This window comes from Polyodon spathula, chromosome 1, assembly GCF_017654505.1.
Source record: "Polyodon spathula isolate WHYD16114869_AA chromosome 1, ASM1765450v1, whole genome shotgun sequence".
NCBI lineage: Eukaryota > Metazoa > Chordata > Actinopteri > Acipenseriformes > Polyodontidae > Polyodon > Polyodon spathula.
This window is the reverse complement of record NC_054534.1, coordinates 70,582,668-70,604,950: the sequence shown is the minus strand read 5'-3', so window position 1 is coordinate 70,604,950 and position 22,283 is coordinate 70,582,668. Positions and strand designations below refer to the sequence as shown.

Genomic DNA, 22,283 nt, shown 5'->3' with positions numbered 1-22,283 from the left:
TCTCACTTGCCTTCCCATTCATAAAATTTGTAGTATGCAGATACTTGAGAATATAGCTGCAAATCAGCAGTAAGTTCTGCAATAAGTTCCAATAAGTTCTAGTTACAAATCTGCTGGGTGCCTATTGAGGTCGCCTAATGAAGGGCATTCTCCTCTCCTGTGTCAGAATATGTCACTCTGGGAGGTTGCAGTTTTAACATTTGTGCGCCATCTCTGATGAATGCTGGACCTGCACAGACAGTAAAAGAGTGCTGATCAATGCTTTACAACTAATTTATTGTCCTTGTTTTTGCTTTATTAACAAGTCCAGGGCTTTGAACAAAGCAATGGGTATTGCACCAGGCAATTCCCTTCTATCAAGGACATAAACCAGGATCTTGTTGAATTCTATTAAGTTGTCAAAGTAGAGTTCTACAATCTAAAGTCTGATTCAAAGTGTACATTTCGTTTATGTTTTTAATTGGTGGCATGAGTTGCTTTGCTAATTAAACAATTAATAGTAAGTGTATTTTTTGTATCAGCTGCTACAATGTTTTATTGTTGGTACATAATTTGTACAGTATAAACATACAGTATCAAAAAAAATACACAATTATAAAGTATAATGTTGATGATTGCCACTCCATGTGCATTCACAATAATGGAATGGAGATAATCTCAGTAATACATTGAAAACACTGACCCCTGCTGGAACAACAATGCATACCAACGTTCCAAGATAAATGCAGCAGTGTTACAGCACAGTAGTCATTTTCTATGTATTTCTTTAAGATAATGTTTTCCTTCATGCAATGTGTTTTTTATAACAGTTTTCATTCCCTCTACCACATTTTACTGCATTCAAATTTTACAAGGGAAATCAGTTCTAACACAACCCAGACTGGAAAAACTGCTATGAGTGTGTGCCTATTAACTTATATAGGTCACATTTCTGTTTTAAATTCAAAAAAATCCTGTAAGCTCAAGAACATGGTGATTTTTAATTGGAAGTTGAGTTTATCCTGAATCTCATTATCACACCTAATTGAGTCTGCCTGCATGATGCAATTAAAATCTATAGTTACTATGCCTGGTTTTAATAATGAATTGCAGTATGTTTACTCAGTACTCTTGACTTCAACTAAGGTATAGAAACTGAAAACACTACTTAACTGCTTTTCTTTCCAACCATTTAGATAATGTTTTGAAAGCCCCTAAATGCACAGCAGCTCATAAAGCACACAAACCTCTTTGATCACAGATTTAACAATCCATTGAGAATGTTCCTCTAGATTTTCAATTAGGAGTCCAATGAGACCATGATTAGCCTCAGGTACATTATTCATCTGCACTGAACTGTATTCCTTCAAATTTATGACACAGCCCAAATTTACCACCCACAATTTGAGGAAAAAATAAAACATCAAATAAATATGCATTTACAAAGATACAATATCAATTATGCTGTTGTATCGTAAAACTGGCCCGAAACAGTGTTGTTGTAGTTCCCAAACTGCAGTATGCATGAGAAATTGTGTAATGGTGGATTTTATTTATTAATTTTTTAAAATTATTTATTGCATTTAATAATTGGCTACACAGACGAAGCTTTAAAACTTGTTATTTAAAGTAGTTAATTGACCTAAAAATTTACCAATGAGAACAGAGACGATGACGTACAGAATTCTCACCACCAATCACCGTACAGTGCGGTTTCAGTTACCCAGCAACTGTCCAGTCTAACAGCTCAGAAGAAAGTCATTTTATTTTTTTTTTTGGCTGTCTACGTCGCATAATAACTATATCTGCCGGGATGTAACACTGAAAAATGGACAGGTGGCTAAAGACAGGTAATGTTAAGAATACACGCGTATCAGCGATAGTTATGTGGTGAAGTCCTGTCGAATAACAACCTAAAACCATCTCTTCTACACAGACACTTGAAAACAAAACATGAACAACACAAGGACAAACCACCAGAATTTTTCAAGCTGGAGCAGCTAATGGCAAGCAAGAAAGTTTTGTGCTGTACTGCTTCTGATGACAATATTAAGGCCTTTGAAGCATCATGCTTTGTGAGTTACAGAGTTGCAAAGTCAGGAAACCCTCACACCATAGCAGAGGAACTAATAGTACCTGCAGCAACAGATATGGTAACCACTATGTTTGGAGTGAAGGCCCAAAAATTAATTCAGTTAGGAACATTATCAAAAAGCAGTGTCACATCGAATTGATGACATGGCCAATGATGTCCTAACTCAATTAATGAACTGTGTTATTACCAGCCAGTACTTTGCTCTGCAGCTGGACAAATCCACAGACGTGACAGGCTTAGCTCACCTTCTAGCGTACGTGTGGTACATTTACGAGGGTGCAATGCAGGAGGACATTTTGTTTTGCCAGTCGCTGCCTACCAGAACAACATCTGAGGAGATTTTCCGGTTGCTTGACAGCTTCATAAATCAACATGATTTCGTCTTGTCACAATGTATTGGCATCTGTTCCAATGGAGCAAAGTCAATGACTGGCAGGCACAGTGGAGTAGTGACGTGTATCAGAGCAGTCACTCCCAGTGCTATGTGGGTTAATTGCAGTATACATAGGGAAGCACTTGCTGCCAACAGCATGCCTACCAACTTGAAGGAGGAGCAGGACAATGCTGTGAAGATGGTAAACTTTATAAAAACCCGTTGAATTCCAGAATCTTTTCCATTCTATGTAATGAGATGGAAAGCAAGCACGTCAATCTGTTGCTCCACACGGAGGTTCGATGATTGTCAAGGGGCAAGGTCTTGGCAAGTTTCTTAGAACTTCACCCCAAGGTCAAGGTATTATTTACAGACCACCCCTTCCCACTCTTTCTGTCCACATGACATGGCCTGGCTCTCACGGCGGTGCTACTTGTCAGATATATTCTCTCACCTGAATGAGCTAAATCTAGGACTTGGAAGGCTGAGTGCAACCATCCTCAATGTCTAGGACAAAACTGAGTCAACGATTTAAAAAAAAAAAAAAAAAACTGGAATTCTGGGCTTCCTCTGTGGAGGAAAACAACACCGAAGTGTTCCCAAACATGCATGAATTCCTGACAACAAATGAACTACAGTTGAAGGACAGGGTTAAAGGTGACATCAAGCAGCATCTCACTGAACTGGGGAGGCAATTACCTGAGTACTTTCCCTCAATGGGAAACGCTAACAGCTGGGTCCGCTACCTGTTCACAAATTTTTCTGCAGTACCCATGTGGCAATAAAAGAACAAGAGAACTTCCTGGGCATCTCAAATAACAGTGGACTCAAGATTTGAGTTCCAACAAAAGCAGCTGGCTGAGTTTTGGGTCAAGATGCGGGCAGAGTTCCCTGAATTGTCAGAAAGGACTGTCAAGATTTTGGTACCGTTTGCTACAACTTACCTATGTGAGTGAATTTGCATCACTCACTGGAATGACAGGATGGACTGCATTTAAATAACAAGGGAACTAGTCTACTAAGAGAAAAGATCCTCGAGCAGGTTCAGAAGCATTTAAACTAGAAAGGAAGGGGGGAGAAATCAACAAAAAAACAGAAGGGAGACCACATCAAAACAAGAACAACAACTCAGGTAAGACAACCATTAAATGTATTTATCTAAATGCTAGAAGTATCAGAAACAAAATTCTAGAACTTGAAGCTACTGCACTAACAGGTAACTATGATGTGATAGGTGTTACAGAAACGTGGTTGTCTGAGAGTGATGGGGACGAATATAATATTTGTGCGTATACACTGTATAGGAAAGACAGGCAGGACAGAAGAGGAGGAGGGGTAGCGCTATACATAAGAAACAGTCTTGAAGTCCAGGTGTTAAACCTGGACAAAGAAAATAAAACCGAATCAATATGGGTCAGAATAACAGACAAAAATTCAAAAGGCATAATAATAGGAGCATGCTATAGACCGCTAGATTCAGACGGTGAGCACAATAATCTGTTATACAATGACATTAGAAATGCGTGTAGCAAAGGAGAAGCCATACTAATGGGGGATTTCAACTTCCCCCAGATAAAATGGGAAAAGCCGGTGGGTAGCGCGAAGGATGAAATAGAAATGGTGGAAATGACAAATGACTGCTTCCTAACACAATTTATCAAGGCACCCACTAGAGGGGAGGCATGCCTTGATTGAGTCTTTTCAAATAACAAAAATAGAATAACAAAAACAGAGGTCAGAGAACCACTGGCAAACTCAGACCAAAACATGGTCTCATTTGAAGTGTTTTTTAAATCCCCAAAAGTAATGACTAAAGCTAAGGTTTACAATTTTAGAAAAGCAAACTATGAAGGCATGAAACAGAGACTAACAGAAGTAGATTGGAGTAAAATAGAGAAAACACCCACAGAAGAAGGATGGTTGTTCTTCAAAAATGTAGTACTAGAGGCGCAAAACAATTATATCCCTAAAGTAGACAAATCTAAATGTAAAACTAAATTGCCAAAATAGTTTAATAGATCAATTAAAAAAAATATTCAGCGAAAAAAGGCACTTTACAGAGCATTAAAAAATGAACAAAAAGAAAGTACGCAGAAAGAGTACACGGAACTGCAAACACAAGTCAAAAAGGAAGTTAGAAAGGCCAAGAGAGAAATAGAAATGAACATTGCTAAGGGAGCTAAAACCAATTCCAAAATGTTTTTCCAATATTACAACAGCAAGCGAACATTCAAAGAGGAGATTAAATGTTTAAGAGATACAAATAGCAAAATCGTAGATGAAGAAAAAAAAATAACAAATATATTAAATGATTACTTTTCACAAGTTTTTACAAAGGAAGATACTGACAACATGCCCCACATGTCATCCAGTTCCTATCCAGTTTTAAATAACTTTAGCATAACTGAGGCAGATGTGTTAAAGGGACTAGGAGCTCTTAAAATAAACAAATCCCCTGGGCCGGATGAGATCCTCCCAGTAGTACTCAAAGAAATGAAAGAAGTAATTTACAAACCGCTAACCAAGATCATGCAGCAGTCTCTTGACACAGGGGTGGTACCGACAGACTGGAAAATTGCAAACGTAATACCGATCCACAAAAAGGGAAACAAAACTGAACCAGGTAACTACAGACCAGTAAGCCTGACTTCTATTATATGCAAACTTATGGAAACTATAATAAGATCCAAAATGGAAAATTACCTATATGGTAACAGGGTCCTGGGAGACAGTCAACATGGTTTTAGGAAAGGGAGATCGTGTCTAACTAACTTGCTTGATTTTTTTGAGGATGCAACATCGATAATGGATAATTGCAAAGCATATGACATGGTTTATTTAGATTTCCAGAAAGCTTTTGACAAAGTCCCGCACAAAAGATTAATTCTCAAACTGAACACAGTTGGGATTCAAGGAAACACATGTACATGGATTAGGGAGTGGTTAACATGTAGAAAACAGAAAGTACTGATTAGAGGAAAAACCTCAGAATGGAGTGTGGTAACCAGCGGTGTACCACAGGGATCAGTATTAGGTCCTCTGCTATTCCTAATCTACATTAATGATTTAGATTCTGGTATAGTAAGCAAACTTGTTAAATTTGCAGATGACACAAAAATAGGAGGAGTGGCAAACACTGTTGCAGCAGCAAAGGTCATTCAAAATGATCTAGACAAGATTCAGAACTGGGCAGACACATGGCAAATGACATTTAATAGAGAAAAGTGTAAGGTACTGCACGCAGGAAATAAAAATGTACATTATAAATATCATATGGGAGATACTGAAATTGGAGAAGGAATCTATGAAAAAGACCTAGGAGTTTCTGTTGACTCAGAAATGTCTTCATCTAGACAATGTGGGGAAGCTATAAAAAAGGCTAACAAGATGTTCGGATACATTGTGAAAAGTGTTGAATTTAAATCAAGGGAAGTAATGTTAAAAGTGTACAATGCACTAGTAAGACCTCATCTTGAATACTGTGTGCAGTTCTGGTCACCTCGCTATAAAAAAAGATATTGCTGCTCTAGAAAGAGTGCAAAGAAGACCGACCAGAATTATTCCGGGCTTAAAAGGCCTGTCATATGCAGACAGGCTAAAAGAATTGAATCTGTTCAGTCTTGAACAAAGAAGACTAAGTGGTGACCTAATTCAAGCATTCAAAATTCTAAAAGGTATTGACAGTGTCGACCCAAGGGACTTTTTCAGCCTGAAAAAAGAAACAAGGACCAGGGGTCACAAATGGAGTTTAGACAAAGGGGCATTCAGAACAGAAAATAGGAGGCACTTTTTTACACCGAGAATTGTGAGGGTCTGGAATCAACTCCCCAGTGATGTTGTTGAAGCTGACACCCTGGGATCCTTCAAGAAGCTGCTTGATGAGATTTTGGGATCAATAAGCTACTAACAACCAAACGAGCAAGATGGGCCGAATGGCCTCCTCTCGTTTTGTAAACTTTCTTATGTTCTTATGAATGAAATCAAAGTATCATCAGCATCTATGCTTGAGCAAACAACCTCATCCATCACATTAATGGTGAGTAGTACTAGTAAGCCATTGTTTAAATTGGTCTAAAGTAAGCATGCATTTAAACTAAAAGCATAAATGATGATTATTATTATAGTCATATCATAGGGCTTCTGGTTTTCAGTGTTTTCGTGGTGTTTCCCTACTCCTCTTTTAGGCTTCTTCATTAAAATTGTGAAATGAGTTAACTTAGTAACTGGTGTGATTCTTATTATGTATTGTTCTTTTAAACATGATTTGAATGTGATTGGAATTAGACCACAGTTGTTTGATTAGGAACTGGGTGGAGTGTCAATAAATAAGGTCTGTCATTTTAAATTACATAAGTCAGCGGTTGAAAAGAAGCGCAACATTGTTTTCACGGGTGATAAACCAAAAAAACTGGAGCAGTTTGAAGGATTATTTAGCAATGTTAAAAAAAACAAACAAGTGTAAACAAAATATACAAATAACACATTTTTTTATTGTAATTAACAGACACTGCTTGAATTTAAAGGAGGAGAAAAAACAGAAAACCAGAAACTCTATGTATATATTATGTGTGTTTATATGTATTATAATTTGTACAATGCTTTGGCATTAAAGTGGTTAAAACATAAGTCCTGTATACTGGTAGGGATACGTGGACAGCTGGTAGATCTGGAAGGGGGTACGCATTAATAAGTTTGGGAACCTCTGTTGTAGATTAACCACGGAGCGTGTTTATTGTACTGCATACTATAGTACTTGAGATGGCATTACTGTTGTACATACACCCCTCACTCACTCATGGTATCACGCATCCCAGCAACAGAAAGCATGCCACAATACTCAGGCAACATGTAACCCAGCAACCACAACAGCAGTGATCGCATTGCAAACACAGCAGTCAGAACGGTATATACAAAACCAAGAAACAGAACATATATGCATATGGAGATTACTCACACCTGTTTTTCTCCCAATTTGTGAACTGTGGTAGTGCTTGACATGTTGAAAAACATAGGGGTCTGATCAGCATTTCTGATCTGTCCAATGGTACCTTTTTTTTTTTTTTAAATATATAAAAACGCTGAGCTTATAAAAGCTTCTTTGAATTCCTCAGGAAGCTAATGACTCTTCTTTGAAAATAGCTGCCTGTATGTCTTGGATGATTTGAGATCGGGCAGTAACGTTTTGGTTAGTCAGTCACGTTGCAGTTTGTGCACTTGGGTAGCCAGACCTTATGTCTGCAATTTTTAACACACGCATCATTATACTGTACTCAGACTTTAAAGACCCAGGCTATTTGAGAAATTGTTAAAGTGCATCTTAAATTTGAAGGCATACGGTAGTCACTTAAAGGAATGCTAACTAGGGTTTTAAAATCTATTCTCTTGCTGCTTAGCATTAGCAGCATTATCACTGGTTGCCCAGATTTTGGTTATTTGCTTTTTTTGGAGGTGGGCATTACACAGATTTAACATTTTGGCCTTGTATTCAATCAAAGTATAAAATAGAAGCAATGTACCAAAACATCAGTAAAAATATTCCCCATTGCTAATAAGAGGTAAGACCATTTATTTTAATTGTTGTTAGCACCCCTTTAAACAGCCAAACTGATTAAAAAGAAGTGATCAGACTCCAGTCAGTTTCTGTGTCATCTGTATGGAGAGGATCTCTTCTAGGTCTAGTCCAGAAAGATTAGATCAAATCACTTACTTTTAAGTACACATTTCCAAGAGTATTAAAACAATATTGTAAAAGTATATAAAAAGCAAGAAACAACTTAGAATAATTCAACTGCTCTGTCCTGAAACTAAATAGTCTAGCAGTGTTTTATGCAAGATAGGAGCAAGACAGACTCAAAAGCCAGGAAGCTGCAGTTTGAGCGCCAAGTATACATGAAAAAACAAAATAACACCAAATACAGTCAAAAAGGGCTCAAAGGCCAAAATAAAGGTTTAAACAAAACATCAGCTGGGCATTCACCTTTACTACTTTACAAAAACAAAAAATGTGCAAAACCACAATAAGAAACACAATGCACACTCGCCACACTCCTCTTCCCAGATGTAGCGCTGGACTCTCCATTTATATGACGTGGCTGCTCTCAATTAGCACTTCATCATTCAATTAAGGAGCAGCCACATTCTCACATGTTTTTGACAGGGATAGGAATTAACCCCATCCCAGCCAACCACCACCAAAACACCACAAAACACTACACTATTTACAGGTATAGCTCTACCACAATGCTGTTAATCCCTCTATTATGTTTCGGGTCTATTTGACCAGACTGGTTTCCATTGACCTTAAATCTTACTCTCTCTTTCCCCCCATAATATTTTATGACACATCCAAGGTCGTGGTCACAAACTTATGAACAGAAAATAAGAACTTTGAGACCTTTAAATACAGACACGATGTCTCATGTCAGTATGGCTAAAGGTGTTTATCTTTATAACTTTGTGGGCATGATTTTTTTTTTTTTAATGCTTTCACTTTTATAGCATGAGCAGCATCTCCACGTATGAATCAACATAGGCTTTCAAATTACAATGTTGTCAAAATGGTTCCTGAGCCAACTGCTAGTTTGTGGAATATAGACACTGGTAGGTTTATATTTCCAGCCACAATGTCACTAGAGTAATTTGCTTTAATAATTGTGATACCAGAGCCAACCGTTGTGAAAGACAAATTAGCTGCTATTAGGCAAGAGTTGGATAAATGGGTAGAAATGTGCCTTTGCTTTACAGCCCAGGACCAAATGTTACAGTGGATGAATGTCTTGCTCTTTTCAAAAGATGCTTTTCCTATGGACAGTATACTATATGCCTAACAAGCCTGCTAAGTATTGTATAAAAATATGACCAACCTGCAGTGCTAAATCCAGCTATGTTTGGAATATGCAAGTCTGTACTATACAGTCTGGAGATATATATATATATATAAAATTTGATATATAGATTTGAAAAAGTGCAACATCATAAAGAAAAATCAATTATATCAGGATGTTTCGGACTAGAAATCCTTCTTCAGCTGGATGGAAAAAGCAGAGCTGTAAACAAACTGTTTTTATAAACAAGTTGTCTTTCAAAATAAAAGTTCTGGAGGATGAAGACATGATGACTTCAGAATAGAATGTTCATTCCAAGAGGTTCTAAAGTGCCTCATTTGAAAATGAATTTGCATTGTTTATGCTTCCTGGCTGCATTTGTCCCATAGCGGTGATTTATCCCACAAATTGTGATGTCTTCTGCAGTGTGGTAAATTGTGTTATAATGTCTGGCAGCAGGAGATGTAGAGGTGTTAATTCTTATACTGCATAGATGTTCCATGATGTTTTGTTTCTCCGATGTACATGTATTTAAAGTAGCACAGCCTGAGCTGTTGCATGGAAATTAGACTTTAAAGATTGTCAAAACTGGGTTGCATGTTATTAGGACTAAATGCTCTTTTGGATTCTTGTTTCTTTTACAAGAAAACAATAGTGGATTATTGAAAATAGGACCTCTAGAGGGATCTTTATACATACATACATACATACATACATACATACATACATACATACATACATATGTGCACAACTGAGAAGAGAGAGAGAAAAAAGAACAGTCTCAAAAGCAATGACTGTTCTAGCAATATGAGGCAGTAATGATGGTTATGTTTCTAATATTTTGACCTAAAGGTGATGGTAGCTAATATATTCAAATGATCACTATGCAAATTAGATGACTAAACAGTTTTTGTTGTTCTGGACAAAGCATCTAATTTCAAGACGCTGGTTAAATAAATGCATGAGCACCTAAGAGCTACTGTATTTTCAAATCCTAGAGGTAATGGATCTAAAAATAAAAACTACAATAAGATCCTGTTTTTATTTTTACAGAGGAAACACAAATATTCTTAGAAAGCTCCTGTAAAGAATAATTTCAAACGTCAATCTTCATCCCTCTGTGCCTTTAATGCTGCCATTGTTTGAAAAACTAGTTTTAAAACAGTCACCAGGATGTGATGCCTGAAACAGAAAATAATATACAGCATTAGATACAAGATTATTATATACAATATTATAATATACAAGATTATTGTATACAGCATTATCATATACAATATTATAATATACAAAATTATTGTATACAGCATTATTATACACACTGTTATAATATACAAGATGATTATATACAGCATTATCATATACAATATTATAATATACAAGATGATTATATACAGCATTACCATATACAATATTATTGTATACAGCATTATTATACACTATTATAATATACAATATTATAATATACAAGATTATTATATGCAGCATTATTATATACAAGATTATGATATACAATGTTAATATATACAGCATTAGTATTACATCAATGTAATAATAAGAACGGGCAAAAAAAAAGTACTACTGCTACGACCACTTCTATCACTACTACTACTGCTACACACTTGAAATGAGGCGCAACTAGTTCCATTCAAGGTGACATATTTATATTTCTGAAAATACAAAAAGAAAAGTTATTTGAACTTTATCACTGTTTATGCAGCTACTGTACACAATACTGTGGCTTCATGGTACCATTAACCAAGACTAGTCAACGCACAAAAGACTGTGTTTATGCAAACGCTGCCCTCTAGTGGTGAGGGACTGTAATATACTAATAATTAAGTCTTGCACTTAATTTTAATTCTCCATATTTAGACAATGTACTGCAGTGTTTTCAGTATGTTTTGCTGTATGTCACAACAACAATAATAATAATAATAATAATAATAGTGCTTTCTAATATTTTTTCATAAATGCGTGTTATTAGGAGACTCCATACTATAGTGCTTTCTCAAATATAATATCTTCAATCAATTGTAATGGTGATGAGCTGGAAAGCTTGTTACTTGTTGACTTGGCTAATATAGTGTAATATATTGAAAACTGTTACATTGAAAAGCAGTATATGAATAATTGTGCAGCTATGGGTGGCATGGTGGCGTGGTGGTTAGTGCTGCTGCCTCTCAGCGCCAGGGTCCTGGGCTCGATTCTGGCCTAAGGGTCTATCTGTATGGAGTTTGCATGTTCTCCCTGTGTCTGTATAGGTTTTCTCTGGGTGCTCTGGTTTCCTCCCACAGACCAGACATGCTGGTCAGGTTACCCTGTGTGTGTGGGCTGGTGTCCCCATCCTCGGTGTAGTCCTGTGTCTGCTGGGTTAGGCTCTGGCTCACCGCAACCCTGTAAAAGATTAAGCAGTTAATGATAATTGATGGATGTGTAGCCAAAAAGCAATTTGCTTATGAAAGAATATACCTTCAATCTGTATATATTGCAGTTTTTTATCAAGTACATAAGGCACCAATACATATTACCAAGGTCCAGAAACAGACTATATCGGAATAATTATTTGTTAATGGAAATATTTTTTAACACTGGCAGATTATTTATTATATTGACTTATTTTAAAATTGAGCACAGCCTACTACACAAACAAACACAAAGGAAAGAGACTATAGGGTTAAAATGTATAATCATTTCGATTTTCTGATTTCAAAATTAAAGTGTTTGTTAGCAATATACAATGTAATCAAGACCTAGAAGAAATAAATATAGCGCAGTGCAGTTCGGGGGGCGTGTAGCTGAGGATCTCTAATCTCTAATTCCCTATTTAAGCCCTGATCACCTGCACTCCCACTGTCTAGCGGTTTAAACTTCGTTCCCTCGCTCCTTTCACTGCAGGTCACTTCTCTGCACAGTGCTGCCAAGATATCATCAGTTATTTTCCTACCTGCTCCGTTGATTCTTCTTATCATTCAGCTTCTCTATTTGGCTGCAGGAGCTCCAGCATTAGTCTTTCAAAGCTAAACTTTCAAAGCTCTGCTGGCAAGACATCGATATTCCTTCGTTTAGTGATTGCCTTGCCTTAGCTCTATTTAATTTCCTATGAAGCTTTGTCTGCTGAATCTCTCTTTACTCTTCGCCTGCAATCAGATGCCCCTCCCCTGTTCCCCACTCAGCACCCACTCCCACAGAGCTAGCGCAATTTACCGTTCCATTAGAAGATCTGGTCCTGGACCTCCATCAGGTACATTCAACATTTTAAAGACTTATCCAGCCCATTGCAAACTCTATTCAACCACTGGCAGCTTGTGACTTTGACGGGTCTCATAACATACTCCAACAACACTGCTGTACTGCAACTCTTCCACTGGTGCCTCACAGACCATGGTCCCCACAGCAACGCCCTCATTGAGTGTCAACGGGGAGTAGTAAGTTGCCATGGTGACCAGGCAGCTTCATCAGGCTATGCAAGCCTGTCTCTCAGTATTGCAATTTACTGGCTCCTGCTGCTGTGCTTTTGCAACATGAGAGGGAGTCCAACTCACTCCTCACTTCAGCAAATCCCGGCTCCCTCTTCAGATCTGCTCACTATTGCAGCATGCAAAAGTTGCTTTAGTTTACTGTATAAATTTGCAATTGCAAATAGAGGAGGTTAAGAACTATTAGCAGGTGTGACTATGTGAATACCTGTTGCTCATTGAGAAGAAAATAAACCCCTGAGGCTGATTAGGGGGAAAACCTGGGGAAACTAGAAGTTGGGTGCGGGAAGTTGAAGAAAGCTGACCAGGTTGTAGAATAGGAAGCTCTTGAAGGAGCGAGGGCTGCTGAGCAGCTTGAAGGAAGTTACCGAGAGTAGGATTCAGTCGAATAGCAGCTGGTGAAACTGGTGCGTCTAAAGTTATATATATATATATATATATATATATATATATATATATATATATATATATATATATATACACACACACACACCCACAATGACATTGCTCTAGTTTTCATGTTGTCATTTGATGTTGTACTTTATACACATGTGAGTATTGGAAGAAAGCTGGAGTGTTGGAAACTCTGGAGGCGGGCAATTGCAAATTTATACAGTAAACTAAAGCAACTTTTGCATGCTGCAATAGTGAGCAGATCTGAAGAGGGAGCCGGGATTTGCTGAAGTGAGGAGTGATTAACAGTAGAGATCTGATGAAGTAAACAATGGAATGCTGTCAGTAGTGTACAGTGGCTTGCTATAGAGAGCAGAAAACTGCTTAATGCAGTGAATATTGGTCTTTGAGAATTAAGGTGGTTTTAGGTGCCGTAGATGGAGCTGCCTTTGGGCAGAGATGAAGAATGCATAGATCTGAGGCTGCTGCAAAACCTATTGATTTGATCAGGAGCAGTATATGAGTGTATTGTCCATTGTGGGATAGGAGGACGCTTTGACATAAACGTTGATAATCATAGGACATGATTTCTGTATCTGGTAGAAAATAATTGGTTATTGTGATTAAAATCCTTGTCTATGTATAAAAAACATTTGCTCAATCTTTTTAGTTTTGAATAAATATTTCAAGACATGTTTTAGAACAGTTAGTGATGTATATAAATAAGTTAAGTGCAGTACTTAGATGACACAATTCAGTGAGTTGGACTCCCTCTCATGTTGCAAAAGCACAGCAGCAGGAGCCAGTAGATTGCAGTACTGAGAGACAGGCTTGCATAGCCTGATGAAGCTGCCTGGTCACCATGGCAACTTACTACTCCCCGTTGACACTCAATGAGGGTGTTGCTGTGGGGACCATGGTCTGTGAGGCACCAGTGGAAGAGTTGCAGTACAGCAGTGTTGTTGGAGTATGTTATGAGACCCGTCAAAGTCACAAGCTGCCAGTGGTTGAATAGAGTTTGCAATGGGCTGGATAAGTCTTTAAAATTTTGAACGTACCTGATGGAGGTCCAGGACCAGATCTTCTAATGGAACGGTAAATTGTGCTAGCTCTGTGGGAGTGGGTGCTGAGTGGGGAGCAGGGGAGGGGCGTATGTTATACGTCAGCATTTGTTCTTTGTTTTGTCTCACAGTGCAGGCGTTTCACGGAGAGCCGGGGGTCCATCCTTTGGGGGGCAAGTGATTCTCACTTCCCCGTCCTCAGGTCCAGGCATTCTCCTACCTTCCTTCTAATAGGGGGGGATTCTCACTGCTGTGAGTCAGAGCGGACCCCCGGCCACACTCTATCCTATCGCAGCTCATGTTCTTATCTTATCTCATCTAGTGAGGCTCTGTTCTAGCAATTCCTCCCTTCAAGTTGTGACCGCTATACACTTCCAGTGATCAAGTCCCATACTAATCGGCATGCTTTCTCTCTACTTCAGGTCCTGCCTTACAAATTGCTTTCTGCTACCTCTGCCCTATCCTTACATACCCAGCCCACCCCCATGAAATGAATATCGTAGGCATTCCAGGGTCCTAGAGTGAAAATGAATTGTTTATTTAACCTGGTTTACTTTTTACCACAACTTGGGTTTACAACAGATTTGAGTGCCATCCATCTCATGTAGTTTGGACGAGCTGTGCAAACTGTGAAATGATGTCTCTTGAAATAAGATACAGCCTAAACATGACATATGTATTAACTTATAATAAATCACAAAAACAGGTATTTTACTCAGGAACTACTATTAAACATAAAAAAGCATTATTGCTTTTAACTTTAGAATTGTGCCGTATTTTCTGTACACAGGATGACTACTGGAGTTTTGACAAACCCTTAATAGTGATTTCTCATACTCCTATGTGATTTATAATTTTTGTCACTGGGGAAGTTGAGTTAAAGTGACCTATGATGAAGTGGTTTTTTCTCACAGTGAGATGCTGGCAATATCTTTTTATATGCTGTGGCAGGCTGGCGAGTGGATAGAGGCCCAGAGACAGACTGCAGTTCAAAAAAATAACTGTTTTATTATAAATAAACAAAAATAAAGTGCACAAGGGCAAAATAACAGATACTCAAACACAAATAAAGCAAAAATAAAACTCACAAAAATAAAGTTTCCAGGCTGGGCAATGCCTTCACTGGATTTAGAAAATTCAAAAAACCACAAAACAAACACCAACCTGCTTCCTCAGCTCCCTCTCCCAAATGAGAAGCAGAGGCCTCCTTTTATATCAGGTGGCTGGGCGCTGATTGATTGTTAATCAACCTAATCAACTAATCAACCCCAGCCACCTGAACATAATAAACCCAGGCAGGTAGGGGAAGTTAACCCCATCCCTGCCAATTTCTAAAGAGCAGAGCTTTGCTCTGCCACATATGCATTTCCAAAAATGCAAAAAATAAAATACTGTGATAGTATGACATCACAATTTTGGCTTAGTAGAGTTGTTGTAAAAGTAGACAATCAACGCATTTTTGACAACTGAATAACATCGACCTTTTGCCCCATGGGTGCGTCACTATTGCACTCCCCCATTTCACAACAGAAATACAAACCGACATATGAAAGATGCAAACAGTTTCCAGAAATTACCACTGGTGTCTGTTTTGCTGATGAAACACAATGAAGACACATCCTGTTACAGAAAACCATACCGGCAGACACATTTTATTTTGGTGCTAATGTTTTTATAAAACTGCAAATACCATTACATCTACATTCTGATCATATCTTCAACCAGACATCTTATCTACAAATATGACTACTTTATAGAATGCCACTAGCGGTCATGTGTACATATTTAGTCTAGTGCTAATCCTCTTTGTAATTTGTACTAACTGTACAGGAACAACCACCCTGTGCTATATTTTGACAATATATGGATGGGGTACTAATCCGTTCAATCATTATTTGTTTTACACAATTGGTGCAGATGAGCAGAGGATCGTGATGAATGCATTGTAAGTTCATCCCAAATATTCTCAATTGGATTGAGGGTCATGCACCTCAAGCCATTAGTACTTGTTTGGCACAGTATATGGGTGCATTATCACTGAAAACAGCCATCGCAGAGTACAGTTGCAGCATTGTTGGATAGACTTGATTCACAATGATGTTAAAGTAAACTACAGCATTTGTTCAGCCTTTAAGAGTATTCATGAGACCCAGAGTATACCAGCAGAACATGCCGCACACCAGGGTAATGCCAATTGGGTAGACAGGTCTTTACAAGAGGCTAGACAGTGGACGTTACTCAAAGAAAAAAGTTTAACACAACACGTTCAAGTTGACCATCATAACTAACAATTTGCTAAGATGTTGAATTGTGTCTTATTTATCTTATCTCTTTTTAGGATGTTAAAGGGATAGTGGTTTTTCTGTGGAATCTTACAAGCTAGTAGTCAAATCTTTAAGACAGTAAGGACAACCTTGAAAAAAAAAAAACTTGACTCCTTTCCCAACACTCTCAAACCACCCGGTCTGATTGAGATCAGTCGATTCAATGGGACATTATTAAGCAAATATCATGTCATATGAATGGGCCAGTAGGTACCTATTAGCCTCCCAACAGGTGGAGTAGGTCCAGATCAAGCGCTTTAATGGACGTTGGATGTAGTAGCTGCTAGAGGACGCTAAAAAGCAGTGTTGATATAATAGTAAAAATGACTTTAATTTTTAATTAGGTTTAGGGGTTGAGATTAGTGTTAGGTGTAGAGATTAGGTTAGTTGTAGACATTAGGTTTAGGTGTAGGGGTTAGTAGGTTAGAGGGTACCAGCTGGCCCAGTCATATGGGCTGATTTTTGATTGATAACATCCCATTCAATCGACTGATCTCAATCAGATCAACTGCTCAATCAAAGGATGTTCTCCCCTTATATTCCATGTGGCTGGAGCCTAATTAATCATCAATTATTCAATAAAGGCTCTAGCCACACTCACGTTTTTGACAGGCAAACAAAACATTATTTACAAACAGGACTCTGCCCTGCCACAGTATACCTTTCATTTCAGTGGCTATTCAGGCATGGAAATGAGTAAACAAACTGCACTAACCATAATGAATACATCAGAATTATTTGTGGATACAAGCTACTAATTTAGATCAGGGCTTCTCAAACCCAGTCCTGGGGACTCCCCGTGTCTGCTGGTTTTCGTTCCGACGGAGCTCTCGATCAATACCCTTAATTGAACTAATCATTTGCTTCATTAAACCTCTTTACTTGCTTCCAGCTTTAAACAGTTGCAGTTCAAGTTACTTAAAAATGTTATAAATAACTTGAACTCTGCAACTGTTTAAGAGCTGAAAACAAGTAAAAAGGTCTAATTAAGCAAATTATCCGTTCAATTAAGGGTCTAGTTAAGTAATTGAGAGCTCAGTTAGAATGAAAACACAATGGAATGAAAACACAGTGGGTCCCCAGGACCAAGTTTGAGAAGCCCTGATTTAGATAACTGTTTTTGCTATGTGATCACCCTGTTTAAGAAAACTCAGCATACTAGATAAATATGACTTGTAGAAATCTTATGCATATAATATTCAATTAGGGCTTCTGTATTTTGGTGCGTATTCCCTTTTTCAGTGTTTATTTTTTTATATTTTTCTGACTTTTTGTAGATTTCTAAAAGTCTATATTTATTGGGGGCTTTTATTTTTTATACTGTCCAAAAAGTGAATTGATTGGTTCTTATCTAATATTGCCCCCAAAATACTCTTTCAGAGTATTGATATGCTGGGGCAGCCTGAGAACTGCACAAATCAAATAACAGCATAGGTGGGAATCACAGTGTGTTCTGTACTTCTAAGTGAACAGAAAATAAGTAATAGTCCCCTGTATTATTTTGGTATTCATAGAATTAACACAATTTTCTTGTTGATTTGGTGGGGTTAATGCTGTTTATTGGTTAAAACCTAAAACCCCAAATCCTATATATTATAATGTGCATCTAGTTGGATATTGAGGCTGCTTTGATTACAGAAATACCAGACTCCAGCTATGCGGGCACAGAGCATGGGAGACAGAACCTGCCACAGAAAGGCCCCATAGACTAACCTTGGTGTGTCGTTGCCCCAGCTGTGATCCGTTGGCAAGGGATTCAAAGGATTTAGGGGACGCACCTGGATAAAGAAAAGGCACAGGGGCACAGGGCGGGAAATTATTGTACAATGTTGCATTTTTGTTGGCAGGGCTTTGGGTTATTTAAGGAGAAACTTGCTAAAGCTAGTCTCCTGTCTGATCTTTTCGAACTCTACACTGTTCCTGAAAAGCTGTTATACTACAATATGTTACAAATGAATGTGTGAAAGCCCCTCTAGACTTCAGTGACCATTGCTGGGACCTACTAGACATTTATGTTCCAACAGAGGCATTCAAAAGCTTACAAAGCACCTACACAAGGAGGTTGAAGGAAAGGAACAAATCAGTATTTTGGGCAAAGTATAAAATATTTAAGGCCCAAATACTTTCCCATTTAAATTAGTACCCTTGCATTGTGCCACTGGTAACAAAAATTTAATTGTTATGTTTTAGATTTGTATACTCATTTGGATTTCATAAACAGTAAGACCAAAAGATGTTAAAAGTATTATGTAGATTTGTTTCTCAGTTTTGGCATTTAATTAGGTAAAGTTCCCCCCCCCACCCCCCCCCTGGAATTCCTGTGCAACCCCCCCCCCACCTAACTGCTAATCTTCACCCTGTTGCTGCTTACAGCTTTGCTTCCTGCTTTGCTGGCACTCTCTCTCTCTCCACTGCTATGGTGTAATATTATTAACATTATTGAAGGCTCCCTGGTTCATATGCTGGTTGTTTAACTCATTTGGAACCACCAGAGGTTAACTCCCATAGGGGGGTCCTTTCAACTAGGCAGTGAGTTTTTTTTTAGTTTTTTTTATTTCAAAACTGTATTCTGTTTCTTATCCTTTAATTTTCTTTTTTCACTGCTCACTCTTATCTTCTTTCACCAGTGGCAGTCTTCCCCTCTGGAGAGTAAATCTTATTCCCAGCCTTGCACTCCAGGCATGTGGCCTCGACTCCTTGCAGGCAACTCTCTGAGAGCCAGGGAAGACCCCTGACCCCCTCTGCATGGTTCTTTCTTTTTTATGTTTCCAGCATTCCAGTCTCCCCCCGTGAGGGAAGTGAAGCTCGTAACACGCCTTGGAAGTGTGGCCACGCCGACCTCCCTGAGCAAAGGTGACTCTTGAAAACTGGGAAGACCAAGGGAAAACCCTGTCCTCTTTTCGACATAACAAGCACTTTCTTCCCATTTCAACTCACATAGCCCTTGCTCCTGTCCTGTGAACTTGCTGTTGCAATTTGTGATGATATAAGTTATTACTTTCTTAGTAATTTACATCGCATTCTGCTGTTGATGTTTACTGCTTAGCTCAATCCAGACGGTTGTCATGCTGATGTGCTGGGAAGACCTCACTGTGGTTGGTCCCCGGAGCCAGCATCGCTGCTGTTGTGCGTGCTGATACGCTGGGGAGGAAAAATAAACTGATCCCTGGAGCCAGCATTACACTTCAGCCATCAACACCAGGCAGAAGGATATATACATCATCATATGGAAAGAAATGCAAATGGATGAAGATGCAGATGGATCACATTAGTTTACTGTAAAGTTCAACTGTCTTAGTTGGTACTTATCTTGGTGAGAGCCAAGTTCAAATCTGTATGAAGTTTTAACATCTACTCTCATGTAATGGAAATCATGCTTAAGTTAATAGACCAGTACCAGTCCTCTTTGTCAGTAGCTGAGAATAATGTTACAATTTGAAATGTTCACCAATGTTAATAATTACAATATTCCAGACATTTAATAATAATAGTGATTAACAGCTATCAGAACTGTAATGATGAAGGGGTGTGTATGTGTGTGTGGTGCGATACACCTTGCCCCTGTGCGTATTTTATATTTATTGTGTTATTTTTATTTAAATGTATTTGGACACTGTTGTTTTAGGTTGGCAGGGAAGGGTTAATTGTCTTCCCTGCCAAATCAGTTCACGTCTAGAATGTGCCTTAACCCGATTAACAAGCAATCGAGTTCAGGCACAGCTGCAAAAGAGGCAGGAACCATCAGCCTAGGGCAGGTTTTGTTCGGAGGAGGAACATAAATGAAAGATGTCAACAACAATTGCTACTTGTGCTGGCTTTAAACGAGCACATTATTGCTGTGTTTGTATATTTGTTTTGGCCCTTGTGTGTTTGTTTTGTGTTGAAACCTTTTATCAAACCTGTAGTACTGGTGATGGTCTCTTTCTGGTCTGATATCACCACCAAGCCTATCTGTGACAGTATGATTGAAGAATAAATAAGTAATGTAAAAAAAAAAAATGTATCATGTAAAATTAAATATTTGTCCTGTAAATACAACTGAACCAGAGAATATAATGACTTGAAATACATTTTCCAATAATAAAGTAATGGGGACAAAAAAAACACACAATTTCCAACATGTATTTGCCTACTATCAAACTAGTGCTTCTTTGCATTCCTTCATGTTCTTTGCTGTGACATAAAAAATGTAAAATATTTATTTATTAGATGATACCATGACTGATCTTTTTTCTCTTTAATTGCTATGCACTTACTATTAACAGTATTTTCTTTTTTTTTTTTAAATGCTGGATTTAAAAATAAGTGCAACAATAAAGATCAAATAAAGTTCTGCCTGCGCTTTATAGGGAGTACATTTCTTCCCATTGTTCCAATTGTATGTGCAGTCTTTGAGAGACCACCACTAGAAGGTGCATATATGCCAAGTGAGACAAGTCAATATGGTTACCATAAGAGTAGGAAGCATTCTGTCTTACTGCCAGTAGCTAAGGAATCTTACATTGTTCTTAGTTCCTCTGTATGTAAAGGTAACTGGCATCTCAGTTGAGTGTGAATGTAATCCCTGTATGTAGCTCTTATTGAAATAAGCACCCAAAATGAGTATAAGAAACAGTACAAGATAAAGGAACCCCTATAACCTCAAGGACTGGATAGTTATGTGTCATTGTATGCATAACTTTCCAGATGGGATGGGATGACTAAAGTTTTTCAAAATAAAAATAATTAAACATTAAGGGCCTCATTTACTAAAGGGCCCTATATTTAGAGTTAATGCGCATGTGAAGTAGTGAACCTAACATGCAGTATAAATCTAAATTCACTGCCACATTTACTAACGGAGATTTTATTTATGTGCACACTATTTGGTTCATTTACATGCCATAGTGCGCCCACTAAATTTACTGTGAGCAATAATTTAAATGTGTACAATAATGTCAGAGACTACATGTGATCACCTTCATATTTATTTCGAAAGAATTTATCCCCCTAATGGAAATCAAAATGCCACTGCCATATGCAATAATACCATTTATTAAATGTAATTTAAACATTCTTAATTCATATAGCCAATGAATTAAAAAACCTGTCTGAGACACTGAACTGGAAAAAATTACAAACATTGAGACACTGAACTAGAAAAAATTACAAACATTGAGACACTGAACTGGAAAAAATTACAAACATTGAGACACTGAACTGGAAAAAATTACAAACATTCTAGCTGGTCACACCCAATCCAAATAGTTTTACTTTTACCATATAAGTAGTTTTTACAGCATTTGCCCCATCTTGATGGAACTCTTGTTGAACTAGGGATATTTTATCATAGATATTTGGTTTCTTTCGGACAGCTTTCGAAGTATTATCACTTTTCACCGATCATCAAATAGAGATAACAACCCAAACTTCACAAATCCACCACCATACATCACTGTCGCTGTGGGGTTGTGAGCTCATCATCAAACAACCTGACATTGGCTGGGTTTCCATGCAGATTAGAAACTCCGAATTCTTTATTCACAATGGAGATCTGCTGGAAGTTGTCCTGGCAAGCTTTTTTTGACCAAATAGGAAAAGATAATACAGTTTGTTTTTTTGTTTTTTTTATAAGACACCATTTATTCATTTTCAAATTATTGCCATTTAACTGTTACGTTGCGAATGCTTTATAGTTGATTTGTTTCATAAACTAGGTTATAAAAAAAAATAAATTAAATTAAAAAAAAAAACCTTTCATGCAACCTTTTCTGGC

At 37.8% G+C, this 22,283-nt stretch overlaps 2 long non-coding RNA genes across 4 annotated transcripts in view; one reads left to right on the top strand and one right to left on the bottom strand.

Annotated features, from left to right (window-relative positions):
* The window catches only part of LOC121321896, a 32,711-nt gene extending 13,009 nt beyond the window's left edge, over nt 1-19,702 (top strand). Inside the window, exons 3-4 of one of the 3 annotated variants that reach the window (XR_005950982.1) lie at nt 19,156-19,381; nt 19,575-19,702. This is a non-coding gene — a long non-coding RNA (uncharacterized LOC121321896). Of the gene's footprint in view, nt 1-19,155 lie in introns of all 3 variants that reach the window. The other 2 variants (XR_005950981.1, XR_005950980.1) reach the window with 2 other exon arrangements.
* On the bottom strand, nt 9,497-12,636 carry LOC121321893. Its single transcript, XR_005950979.1, has 3 exons — nt 12,479-12,636; nt 11,592-11,668; nt 9,497-10,453 (listed from the first exon to the last, which is right to left on the bottom strand). It is a non-coding gene; the product is annotated as an uncharacterized LOC121321893 (long non-coding RNA).
* Nucleotides 19,703-22,283: the final 2,581 nt, after the last annotated feature.